The sequence below is a fragment of the Tetrao urogallus genome (genome assembly GCF_951394365.1).
Source record: "Tetrao urogallus genome assembly, chromosome: 17".
Taxonomy (NCBI): domain Eukaryota; kingdom Metazoa; phylum Chordata; class Aves; order Galliformes; family Phasianidae; genus Tetrao; species Tetrao urogallus.
In genome coordinates, this window is record NC_136830.1 from 4,806,882 (window position 1) to 4,820,490 (window position 13,609).

The following is a 13,609-nucleotide window of genomic DNA, read 5'->3' on the forward strand; positions in this document are numbered from 1 at the left end:
GTCAGAAAGGGTGAGGAATTGCACTGAGCTGCACCAATTTACACCTTCTGAGATACTGACTTGCCCTGGCAGTAAAACATTTCTAATTACCTGAACTCAGCATACTGTCTGCTTGGATTTAGTGTGCAGTTAAGGGAAAATTCACAAGATGCAATTAAAGCAGAACTTACAGACTGATGTTTCAGCTTCTGAGGGTCAAAAAGGTGAGCTTGAGCACATGTAACTTCAGAGACAAACCTGATCTTCCCCTCTTGCTGGGAAGATGCACATAACAACAGTGAGTGGGGCTTTCTTCAATTTGCTCTGTCCTGTGTGTATTTAAGATAACCCTTTTTTCCAGAATTTCATTTAGCTACTCATACCACAAACACAAGGACAGGTGGCCACCAGATCCAACTCAATTCTGTATGCTGGATTTCAAGCTCAGAAATTCATCTGGTTCTAGTAAAACATAGTCTGAAACCTGCCTGATGTTTAACGCAACCAGAGAGTTGTATTAAATTTCTAAGCCTTCCCAATCCTCACAGGAGATTGAGAAGGCATTTTTAGAAAGGAGTTGATTAGGAGTTTAATTATCAGATATCAAAACCCATTCTGTTGCTGAGGTCTGACTGGAGAACGGCATTTTTAATGGGAGACTCCAATTCTGTTTGTTTCTTCTTGAAATTCAATGTCCGGACCTCGGCGGTGCATGCTCGGTCATGGCAATTTGAGCTGTTTTCCCATGGCTTCTTCTCATTCCTCTTCTCATCAGATCTCACTGCCATTAGCTGTGGGGTAGCAGGGCTCAGAACCTCAAGCGTGCCCTGTTCTGAGGAGCTGCTGTTGCACAGAGAAGACAAACAAGCCATTCTTCAGGGCCAAGGATGATGGAAGAGGACTTTGAGGCTCCACCAGACACTTGCACTTCTGCAGAATGGCACGTCCATGGGCGTGCAGGTGTCCAGGTGCATCAGAGCCACAGCAAAGCCTTCTTTACCTCACCCCGTGTCCTCAAATCCTCTGTCCTTGAAGCTGACACGGTGATCATTTCACCCTCTTCAGAAACACCCGGCTATTTTATCCCTCATGCCACAGTCTGTTAGAGTTGTGTATACCGCCGCATCAAACGCTGTTGCTTCTATTTGCATAACTGTGGCATGGGGATGGCTGGCTGGAAACCAAACACCACTCCAAATGGCACAGAGGCGACAGCCATCTGTGTCTTTTTCACATTCGGTTTCATTGTTTTAGGATCGGATCCAACCGCTGCAACCTACAGTAACTCTAGACTTGTCAAGCCTCGGAGCTCTCCTTATAGCACGATCTGTGGTTTCACTGTGGAGAAGCAAACCTGGAAAAAAAAAGTTGTTGGACTGAATCAGAAGTATTTTAGTTAGTGCAGCAGGAGCTGCCAGTGGTGAAAATAGCACTCCAGAGCATGAATGAACGGAATGGTGTTCCCTTCTGCACACGTCAGACAATTTGAGCCTCACTCAGCGTTACGGGTGTGCTGGGCAGTGTTCTCTCGAGATGTATTTCCATTGCCACGTCATAAATATAAATGTTCTTTATGAGATACCCGTGGACAGAAGGAATCTAGTGTTTGCTAAAGGTTCTTCTTGATGATGTGCATTGAAAGCCTTCCTGTTTGGCATTAATTAACACAATGTACTATGTTGCAATTTCCCAGCACAGACTTATCCAGACTCCTGCTAGGAATTGGAATTGGCATCGAGCAACATGCACGCCTCCGCCCAGACCAGAACCCACCGAGATGTCCCTCCCTCAGATGAAGCTCGTGTGTCACTCACAACCCATGGCAGAGGACATGCAGGGGGCTTGGAGCAGGTACAACTTTTGGCAATACAAAACCAAGCCATTTCTAACAGACCTGAGACTGGGACCTTCAAGAGGAGCTCTCCCTTGTGTCCCCAGTGCCCATTGCCTTTGGCTGGGGGCAGTGATACCCTCTTGGTTTGGTGTGTACTGTGGTATTTCTAACGGCTAGATTCTGCCCTTGCTAACAGCCAAGAGAGAAGGGGATATGTGTGATTTTCCTGCTTGCTCTATCCTTTCTAGAACATCTAGCTATGTCTGAAAAGCATTTGCTGTCAGCACCAAGCTGCAGGGATAATTCAATGTTGTGCCAACCAAACTGCCAAATGGTGAAAACTTTTGACTCGTGTGTCAGTAGTGTTTCAGAGAGCACACCTTAACATAGCTGAATAGCCTCTAAACTACCCAACTTTCTCCTTCTGCTCAGACATCCCACCACAGTTAGGCTGACCCATTCCTTGGCTCCCAAGCTCCCTGTATCGGCCTGAGGGTGATTCTCCCACTGACTCTGGTGCACTCAGCCCTTCCCAGCACCATGCTTTCTGCATCCTCAGGGCTGTTACAGACAGGCCTCTGTGTACCCGTTCATCTTTTTTACACCAGCAGCCTTCCTTCGCATCCATTTCTTTTTTAACTCAGAAATACATTTGTTGCAAATAGATGCCAGCAGCTCTCAGTGCCAAGAAGATTCAGTGCTCCTTCTGCTTGCTCTGTTTTCCAGTGAACTGTATCAATTTTTGCTTGTTTCCCCATGACCTTTGGAGCCCATTCAAAGTCATCTTCCTTTTGCTTTGCTTTAAGTTCAATCCCATGCATGTTGCCAGCTGATTTGTTGCCTGTTTTCACACGTCGCCAGCAAATCACCACCTCTTCATATTGTTTAGACAGTCATCAAATGTAGGCCTGCCAGCAGTCTTTGTTAATGGAATAGGAAGTCTTGGTACATCTCACTCATGTGGCCTGAAAGGAACCAGAAAGCTGTTTGATTCCAGCTGACAAATCTTTAAAGTCCAGTGTGGGACTTTCATGGCTAGAGCAGGGTCACTGAACAAAGCCTTTTGGTCTACTGATATGGATCCAAGCTCTGCCTATCTGTCTCCTGATACAGATCGTGCTTCAGCATGCCGGAATTTTGTCCTTCAAATTGTGCCAGAGGTTTGGCTTGTGCTAGCTTTGGCTGGAGACAGCTTGTATCATGGAGCCGGGTGGGTCTTTCCAGCTCCTCTCCTAAGCTGGTCCCAGTTACAGGCAGGTGGGATCACTGGAAGGTGAGGGGGCTGGTGGCTTGTAGCTCCGTCTATCCTTGCAGCATCAGATCAGCAAGAGCCAGGGTGGACACAGGAGCTCCAGGTAGGGTGCAAAGACCACAGAGCATGCTCAGGCTCAGCTCCAGCACCACACAGCCTGCAAAGTGCTGTTCCCGTGCTTGGAAGGCTCCACCATTTTCACATACTCCTCAGAGAAATATATTAAGGCTGGTTTGTGGTACAGATTAGTTGAATACTGATTGATCCAGGTGGCTCGGTTAAAAGCAAGATTTCTTGTGATTCAAGACTAATTTTTTCCTTCCAGAGGACAGTTGGAATGGGAAGATATAGCATGGTTAACCAAAATCCAGACTCATCTGGGCTCCTTGGGCATCTCCTACTGCGTCATTCGGGACCTGAGGTATGTATTTATTTCTGGGAGCACAAACATGGTGCAAAATTATTCAGGCTGTATTTTCTGCATATGGTACATTGAATCCCTAGAGGAAATGGTTTGAAGAGGCATGTTCAGTGGTCAGATAGGACTGATAGTTTTACATAGCACAGTGGGTGCAGTGTACTTCAAAGGTTCCCTGCACCTTTAGGGCTTTCCACTGAGGTTCCTCTTTTTTTTCGAGTACCTTCCCACAAATCACCAGCCATGCAATAGAGAGCTTTACTCAAGCTCAGCAGCAGCACTTGCCAAGGCTTTGCATGTTGCACTGAGATCTGCTCTGCTACCAGCATCCCTGATGCCAAGTCCACCCACACGGCCTCCTGCCACCCAAGGAATGAATCGTGGTGACACCACAGCTGGGGGCTGCAGACAGGAGAGGACAGCCATCACATGGCCCAGGGAACACAGCACAGCCCACCCCACATTCACAGCGTGCTGCAGGCACATCTCAAGCTCCTTGTGAAAGGCCAAGGAAAAAGGCGCCACCAGACCCTGGGGCCAGAAGGCCAGGCCCATCTCTTGCTATTCCAGTGCCCACATGTGGCCAAGTTCTGAATCTTCTCTTCTTTGCCTTCTCCCATCCAAGCACAGGGCAAGCTTTTTGCAAAGAAAACAAGTGTCCTCTGCTGGCTGCAAATAAAAAATGCATGTGGTGATGCTCTGCCTAGGGATAGCATTGGGTAAGGATGTGTTATGTGGAGTTTGCAATCTGACTTGTTTTACAGATGGACAGTAATCCAACCACGAATTGGAGCTAAGCTGGTTGCTTGCAGTGCAGACAAAGGAGGGTTGTCAGGGAGTCTGTGCCTTTAGGCTGCGTGTACTGGGCAGAGTGCAGCCCTTCTCCATAAGCAGTTCCCCAGTACAGCCTGAATGAGGCATAAGATGGTGGGGGCTGGAAGGGGCAGAGCAGAGAGGGGCAAGAGATTGGAGCTGCCTGAGGTGCAGGGGCAGAGGAGCTCTCCACCAGCATGAAGCACATTTGGGGCAGTCTTTGCAAAAAGGACATGAGAGAAGGGGCCAGTGTGTGCTTGTGCTCTGTGTTTCTGAAATAATCCCTCAGAGATCAATGAGGTTTCACATCTTTTCCCATCTGTTCTTAATCTGTTCACTTGGCAGATGCCAAACCACCATACCCTGTATGGGAAAACACAAAACAAAACACAAAGCCTTCTATCTCTCCTAGTTTTATTCAGAACCATTCTCTGAAGCCCAGCTCTGCCCACACCGCAGCCATGCATGGAGACCCACGGAGGAGCCTGCAGCAGGAACAGCTCTGCCTTCAGCAAGCCCAGAGAAGGGGTTTGTGTCTGATGGAGCAGGTTTGTGTTCATGCAACCCAGTGACTTCAGGCTGGTGATTATCTTCTGCTGACACCCCTCTGATGCCAAGAATCCTCCACCGACATCTCAGCCCTATTATTCCAAGCACCAGAGGCTTGCACAGCATCAGTCCCAGCCAGGAGATGTGCCGACAGAAGGGATCTGCCTCACGAAAGGGCACAGACCAGCAGTAGGGCCAAGGCAAAGCATTTGAAGGACATGGGGCCCCCGGTGACTCCTGCCTCTTGCTCGTGCATCCTTTCCTCCTACCTTTATTTCAGAGTTCATCACTGCAAAATCTGCTGAGGACATGAGCAACAGCGTTTTAATGGCATCCATGAATACTTTATTTAAGGCAGAGACTCAGTGACTGCAGCACTGTCATTATCAGTGGCTGGACCAAACCATAATAAATAATACAGGATTACTCCCAGCATCTAAAAATATCCTAACCTAAGCTGTTCCCATCCTCATCCCATCAATTGGAAGGGCTGAGTGTTTGCCACAGCTTATACAGTAAATGCAGTTTAACTTTCTTCTTTCCAAATGCTGAAAACTGGCTCTTTTCGGGACGCTTCAATGTAATTTACAGCTGTATTACCAACTCCTTAATGGTTGCCAGGTTCTCTGGGCTCCTTTGAAATCGAACACGATAAAAAGATGAGAGCCAAAACTGACCACAAGTTTTGTGTCTGCAGGTTCCCATGTGCCTTTCTGGTCTTCTCAGCAAGCTAATGGAAACAATCCTGTAACTTCAAGGCAGAACAATGAGGCTTTAGAATTCCCCTGACTGGTAATGAGAGAGTTGATACAGCTTAACAGCAGGCAAGTGCCAGTGCATCCCTGTGTCTCAGTATTACTGCTAGTCTAAGGTAAGAGGGGGCTGTGAACACCACAGCATGCCCTGCTTTGTTCTGACGCAGCTCTGCACTCCCTTGGACCTATGTCAGTTTAATCAGTGAACACAGCCTGTGCCTCTCCAGCTTGGCAAAGGCAGGACTTGGGGTGAAGGAGTTCTCCTGAGCCAACCTGGTGCGTTCTGCCAGTGACTCCCAACTCCCTGAAACTTCAAGAGGAAGATCAGCACAGTGAAACACAGTATTTTTACATGTCCTCACAGCAGTCATCATCATAAAAACACAAACCTGAGGTTTGTAAAAGTCTAGCAATAAAACCACAGACATCTTTACAGCTCCCAGACATGCAGTGCTCCTCAGCAGCAAGCACAAACCCTCCCAGAAGCAAGGAGCAAAACTAACTGGGGAACAGGCCTAATTATTTTACAGCCTAGGAAAAAGGAAAAGAAAAAAGAAAAAAAGCCACACATGACACCAATTTGCAGGTCAGTACCAGCCACTATCAGGGAAGTGAAAACAAAACCTGTTTGTTTTTTCTCACCTGGAGGCAACAGAGCACTGAGTTGTGTAGAGGCAGAATGCTGCACCTCTAGGCTAGAGTGTGTTTTCAATTCACAGTGCACGCTCAGATCCTGTGCTGTTTTCTGATTGTTTAAACCCATTTTCTTTGCAAAGCAGATTACAGGCATCTGTACTTCCCCAGCTAGCAGTAAGCCTGTTCTGTTCCATGGGAATAAAGATCGTTTCTTTCAAAATGTGAGGCAAGCCCTCCAGCAGTGTAGCTCAGCTTCCCAGTGTGCTCTGGCAGGTTATTTAATATTTCCATGCCTTGAATCTCCCGTCTGCAAAATGAGTGCTGTGTTCCTCCCTCCCTCTGTCCAACAAGGTATAAAGCTCTGCAGGATGGGCACAGGCACTGGCTGCCCGGGGAGGTGGGGGATCACCATCCCCAGAGGAGGTCAGGAACCATGGGGACGTGGCACTGAGGGACGTGCTCAGTGTGCACGGTGGGGGTGGGCTGGGGGATCTTAGAAGTCTTTTCCAGCCTTGATGATGCTATGATTCCATGACCTGAGCTGGTGGTAGGACTGTGCACAGAGCCATGGTGACTCAGTGGGGTGCCGAACACTCAGCAGGGTTACAACACAGTGGTTGGGGGAGGATTTTCTGGACCCCCTGCTGTAGTTTTGCAATTCTTCTGCGCTTGAATTCCCTGAGGTGCAGGCAGGATTTTGTGCTGTCTGCCTGCTTGTACCCTGTGGGGAGGAGAGCATCAGCTCCAGCTCTTGCTGGGATGATGGTACTGATTCAGCTATTGACAGCTCCAGTGCCTCCTCTCTTCCTCTGCCATGGAAATGAACCCATGTGGTAGCAGTGATGGGAAATTACTCAGAGAAAAAAAAAAGCTCTGTGTTAGCCAGGCAAATACTCCAGAATAAACACAGCCTCAGCCTAGTACCGTACAGCTGTCAGGTCCCATTGCAGGAGGTTTCTTGATGCTGATGATTTAACAATTCTCTGGCCCAAGGGTGCATCTCCCACTGAGAATCTGTTCCTCCAGAGCCACTCCATCACTGACCGGAAAGGAAGCAATCACAGATTTGTGTGTGAATGTATGCAGTGAGAGTTACTGCATGGTAACAGCTACAGCACATCCAGCGGGTCGGACAGAATGCAGGTGGTTGTGTGTCCATACTGTGCTCCCTGAACACAGGGTCACTGCCCTTTACCCTGGTGATCTTCAATAGAATGCAATGGGCAGAGCCTGGGCATGCACACACGCATCTGTCAGTGACTGCTGATAGATTTTGCTGTTGTTGTTTTTGCAAAAGCTTTAAACATGACATGCAGATGTCACAGGTCTTCTTTTGCCCCAGAAAAAAATCCACTTGGTCTTCTGTTAGTGACCCGAGGTTTGGGCTCTGTGTCTTGTGGACTGACTGAGCTCAGCTGTTCAAATGAAGAGCTTTTGGAAAGCAGATTTGGACCCTGATCACACATCTTCTGATTGAAACAGGAGCCCTGGCTCCTGCGAAAGGCCCATGATATAACTGAAAGGTGGGAAGTGCTTCACATTGTTAGGAAATGTGCAGTCACCGTCCTGGCTTACATCCACCTGATGAGTTAGTGCTGAAAAATAATGGATTGTTCAAACGCGTGGTTGGTGGGTGGAGATAAGGAGCCGACCCAGCAAAGGGCTGCTGCCTCCTCGCAGCCACAGCAACGCTTTGCAGCCGGGCAGCAGGTCAGTTCACGCGCACATTTAATGCATAAGGGCAGCGCGCACTCGGTGTTCTGGTCTATGCATGTCAAGCATGCAAAGCCCTTCCGGCCACCCGCTGCTGCAGGGAGCGGTTTGCTCCTTCCAGAGCAAGGCCAGGCAGATCTATTGGAGCCGCTGCTAAAAACTGAAAGCAAACACCGATGCTCACAGCGCCCCGCTAGAGAGCACAGCACCGCTGTGCCAGCAGCGCTGAGCTGCGGGACCGCGTGCCGGCCGTCCCTACCGCACCGCTGCGCGGGGGCCGCTCCGTCCCGTCGCAGAACCGGTGCGGCGGGAAGGGATCTCCAACCGCACGGAGCAGCTCCCGGACGCGCCACGCACGAGGCGGGGCCCGCGCAGCTCAGGCCGCCGCACGTGGTCCTGCAGCAAACAGCGCGGAGACGCGGCGCGCGCGCAGGGCGCGGATCCCAGCCTCGCTCTCGGTCGCGCCGCTCAGCCGCGCTTCACGCGGAGGACTTGCGGGAACGCGTGCGCACGTGAGCTGTCGGGAGCCGCTCCGGAAGCGCAGACGGCTTGTACGTGCACGCGCAAGTGCACGTGCCGCCCCCCCCCCCCCCCCGCACCAAACGGTGCGCGCGGTGCACGCGCAGCTCGCTCCCGGCGCGCGGGGCGGGCGCGCGCCCTCCCGGAGCGGGCGTGGCCACGGCAACGGCCGACGGCGGCGCTGACCCGCGTCGCCATAGCGACGGGCCGGGCTGCCGCAACCGCACCTGCGCCTGCGCCGCCGCCCCCGTACCTCTCACCCCCCCCCCGCGGCCGGTGGGCGAGCGGCGGCCCCGCGGGGCTCGGCGAGGCGATGAGCGGGTAGCGGCGGTCCGAGGGCTCCTCGGAAGGCCGAGAGCAGGTGAGGGGCCGCGGACGAGGAGACGCGGCGCGGCGCTCGTCCCCGCCCGGCCGAGGGGCAGCGGGTCGCCCCGGCGACGCCCGCAGGGGTGGCGGCCCCTCGATGCCGCGCCGCACGGCGGAACCGACGAGGGCGGGGCCGGGCGGCGGAGGGCCGGGGCGGGGGCGATCTGCATTGCGGGGTTGGGGCGCGCCGGGTGGCCGCGCCGAGCGGGGCCGGGGCGGTGCGGACGGATCGGATGCGGCTGCGAACGCGGCGCCGGTCTGCCGTGTAGCTCGCCCGTAGGCGAAGGTAATCGTCTCGGCTTTGTCGGGAGCGAGGCTCGGCGCTCCGGATCCCGGCGCTCGGGCCGCTCCACGCTTGGCGAACCCTTTGGGGCGCGCCCGTGGCTGCGTGCGGGGGATTCGAGTCCCGGCGCGGCGCGGTGCCGGCTGCCGACGGAGCGAATGTGGATTCGGCGCAGCTCCGCGCCCTTCGCTTTCCGCCCCCCCCGCGCTCCGCTCGCTGTGTCCGCGCGGTTCCTCCCCGTTCCCTTCCAAAAAGACGGAGGTCTCCCGAGCGGCCCGGAGTTGCGTGCAGTCCTCAGCCCCGTCCTTGTTGAGGTCGTTGTCGCTGAGCGTAATTGCGTTCCTTAAAGCTGCGCCCTTTATTTCAGATCCCAGGTAGAACTGCACGCTTTTAGGGCTTTCAGACCAATTTTTTTTTAATGCGTTTTATCATTTCACGGACAAAAATCAACCTGCGATGTGTGCTCGAAGGCTGCAGGTATTGAGGGCAATGTGTTCATTCGGGTCTGCTGCATTATTGGGTTCTCTAACAGCAGAACAAAAACTCCCCGGTGCTGTTATTCCAGAACCTGGGGCGTAATGCACACCAAAATATGTCCTGAGCGTTATAAGCGGTGTAGTAGAAGATACACAGTTACAGTGATCGAGTTTGAAGCTTTACTTCCAGTACTGTTGGGCTCCAGTGCTATTCTTCCTGGGTTAAGAAACTGTTCTAAAGCAGCAAAATATTCAAGGATTGCTTTTGTATCCTTGAGTTTGGCAGTGCCTTGCGATGCTCCCTGGGTAAAGGGAACGTTTACATAATTCACCCCTTTGGTCAAGTTCCCGTCTCACCTCATTTCTCACAGTAAGGAAAGAAAGGAATGTAACGAGTGGCGCTGGCTTGGCACAGAGAACTGATAGCTTCATTTGTCTGCAGCGTTCCAGTGCTTACCAATGGCTCACAGGTGACAGCAGCTAACACCGAGGGGCTTTTATGAGCCGCAGTTCACTGAAAGACCAGCGTATGGGATCTGTGTCTGAAGGAGATGGGTGTGCTCTGACCGGACACAGCACTGATTGTCGTTTCATTGCTGCCGTGGTTTAAAAAACAAACAGAAAGGGAAGGCTGAAGGACTTTGGTGCTGAAAAAGGCAGTGGCACGAGGCTGGGCTCCGTGCGGCCTGGTTCACGGTGCTTTGCTGCAGAACGCAGTGAGCCGCTGTGTGCGCTGGAGCTGCTGCGAAACAGAGCAGCACGGAGAGCAGGTTGTGTGCCTGTGTGCCTTCTGCAGTGCTGCCAGCCGTGGCGGGGTGCTGCAGTGAGCTGTGCTGGCTGAGCTGTGCTGCCCGGAGCTGCAGTGCTGTTGGCCACCGCCTTCCCTGAGTGCATGGTGCTGCACTGCCAAGCCAGCAGCAATGTGGGACGTGCTCCTGTATGGGTGCTGGAGGCTGTGCTTCCCTCTGGTTGCTTCGCTTGTTGGTAGGAGCCAGCCTCCCTGATACATCTGTATTGTCTACAGTGAATGGGTGCCTCGTTTGTCTCTGTGTTCATTTTTTAATGATAGCAGTGTTGTCTTGCTGTAAGTGAGGGCATCCAGCAGGGCCACAGTGGGTGTTGGTCAGGATCTGCGTGATCAGTGAATAACTTTGGTGATGCTTTCCCAGCTCGTTTCTCCTGGGGGTGTTAAAAGGGGTTGATAATAGAAATGTGAGCAGTACCTTGGTTTGCTGCTAGAAGCGTCCATCTGTGTGGGAAGAACACATGAATTGTGTCAGCAGTGGCAGGGCTCCTTGATGATGGAGGTGTGCATGTTTCTCACGTGTTTGATTGCTCCTTGCTCCTCGTGAAGGTGCAGTGGAGCTCTGTATGGTTTTTCATTCTCCTGGATCCTTGCGAGGGCATCAGGTGCCCACATCTGTAACTGTCTCGGTGTTCTGTGTGTGCAGTCAGACTTGGTATCCTTGCTTACAGGTGGGTGCACGCACAAGTAATCACTGCCACTGCATTCCCTGCAGCAGCTCTCAAACCTTTGCTGCAGCCCATTTTCACGTTTCGTTGTTGTTCTAAGGCCGTGGCTGTGCAGTGCATGGCATGCTGAGGGCAGGGCTGTGTGCGGGTCTGAGAGCCCGGCTGTGGGAAGTAGTGCCTGGTGAGAGGCTCCATCCAGTACGCAGAGCACTGAGGGGTGACTGTAAATCTGAACTTGTGCAATAGGAGGGAATGGGGCTGTGCTACTGCTGAGGCTGCATCAGTAGGAAAATCGTGGCACTGGGTTGGCTCTAGGGGGCAAAGCAAATGCCTGTGCAGGATAGCAGAGCTTGAGCTGACTGTGGAGAGAGAGACTGCGTGGTTTCCTTCAGGACGTCTTTTGAAATAAGCTGAACAAACACTATTGGGATGGCATAAGTGTGTGGAGATGGGAGAGCTGATCTAAGCAAAGAACAGCTAAGTGTCTGTTGGTTGGCGTTTTGTTGTTAGGGATACATTTAGGAATGTTTGGTCAGTTCAATATAAGGTTCTTCCAAGAGAACTTATGTCCTTAATTGGTTCTTGAGGTTGTGTTTTGTGCTGCATACAGAAAGCGTTCTGGCAGCTTTTGTCACATTCCAAGGGAGCGATGGCTGGGTAGCAGTGGAGAGGAAGATCACAGCCTGCCCGTATCTGCTGGCAGGGAGCTGAGGTGGCTTCCCAGGTGACAGTCACCCCGTCTGGTTTGTGCAGTGGATACCAAGCGGGTGGCTTTAATAACTACAGTCACTTGGGCTTCGTTCCGGTGGTTTCCTTTAGGCTGTGTCTAAAACCACAGATGAGCATCTTCTGGCTCTTCCCTTGCAGTGGGGCGTAGGTGTGCTCTGACCTTGTGCCCCAGCACCGAGCACAGCCCCAAAATAACACTCACTTCACTGATGTACTTGGAACTCCATCCATGTGCCTACGATCAGAAAAGGCCCACAGCCTGCTTGGCTTCCGCAAGGCAAGATTTGTCTGTTGAAAAGCTAGCAGTTGTTTGTGATGAGCGTGTGATGAAGTTGGGCCTTGGAGTCTCTTGTTCGTAGGCTTAATCTGAGCTGCCCCCAGATCTACATCTGCAGCTATAGCTAGAGATGTTTTGTGATGGTTGTGATGCTGGGAAATGAGAAATAGTGCATGTGCAAGGATGGAATGCAGCACGCCATACAAATAAAGCTTGGGAAGCAGGCTTTGGTGCTGGCCTCACTTTGTAAGGAGGGGGCTGTGTTACTGTTGTGGTGTCAGACAGTGCTCTGCCCCTTTTAATGCTTTGTCATCTTTATCCAATGACACATGCATCCCTGGCTGCTGTTTGCCAGGTAGGGATGGTGGCTCAATGTGGTAGCTCTGCACCACGTGATACTTTTTGTATAAGAACATCATAAAATAAATGAAAAAGCACTGAAGAGGAAGGAGGAAAAACCATGGTGACAGAGCTGTTCTGTGGTGTATGCAGTCACAGCTTTCTTTCCAGCATTGGCTTAATCTGTCTGATGAAATCCAGCCAGGAGTTGGTTGCTTTGAAATCTGCCCCACTGATTTCCATGGTGAGGGTGAAGATTGCTCATCTGGGCTGCTAAGGACTTGGCTGACACCTGCATTTTTACTCCTTAAATTCACTTCTTGATTGTAGCCAGTGCACATTCACTACAGTTTGGAAGAGCAGGAGTTTATTGCAATCTTGAAACTGCATTATAGCAGTCCCTGTTAGCACGGTGTTTCATGGAGGGGACACCAGCAGTGTTCCATCTGTGGAGCTCCTGCTCTGGGTGTGCTGGGTATGGCCATGCTGAGGACCATTCCCTCCTAGGTCAGCTGGGCTGCTGGCCTGCTTCACTGTGCATCCTGCCTCTGTCTCCAGTCATCCTGTGTCCAGTTTGGCTGTATTATCTGTAGGGCACGTGATGCCATTCTAGGAAGAGGAGTATTTTTTCAGTAGCTGGCTTTTGCTTTGTTAGTTTGACCTGGTCTCTAGTTAGGTACTGGCTACAAAGTTCCTATGGGGGAAAAATAAGAGGTGGGGAAAACGCATGTGATGCATTGGTGTGTGAGAGCTGTGCAGACTGCGGTGTGAAAGCTTCTGCAGCTTAGAAGGAAATTCCTAGTGCACGAATGAGGGAGGAAAAGCACTGGAGCTGCTGTCCATGAATGCTGTGCTGTGGCTGCACCACGGGGCGCTTCCCTTCCACATCACCTCTGCCATGGCTGCGGGTGGCCTGGGGGAATGCCAGCCCTGTGATCTCCATCAGAAGGGAGGGAGGGACCGCTGACAGGGGGGCTGCAGCTGAAACTCATCAGAGCGGATTGGTTTAATTGCGCTCACTGATTAACTTATCAGTGCTGCAGGGGAAATGATGCTCTGGTGCTGATCATTTTTATCTTCTGCCTTCGCCAATAAAGCTAGCCTGCCTCTGATTATTTTCCTTCGGACTAGGTAATCCTGGTGTGATCTTTAAAATGCAAGAAACCAAAATGAAAATGGAAAAATAGATGAAGAGATT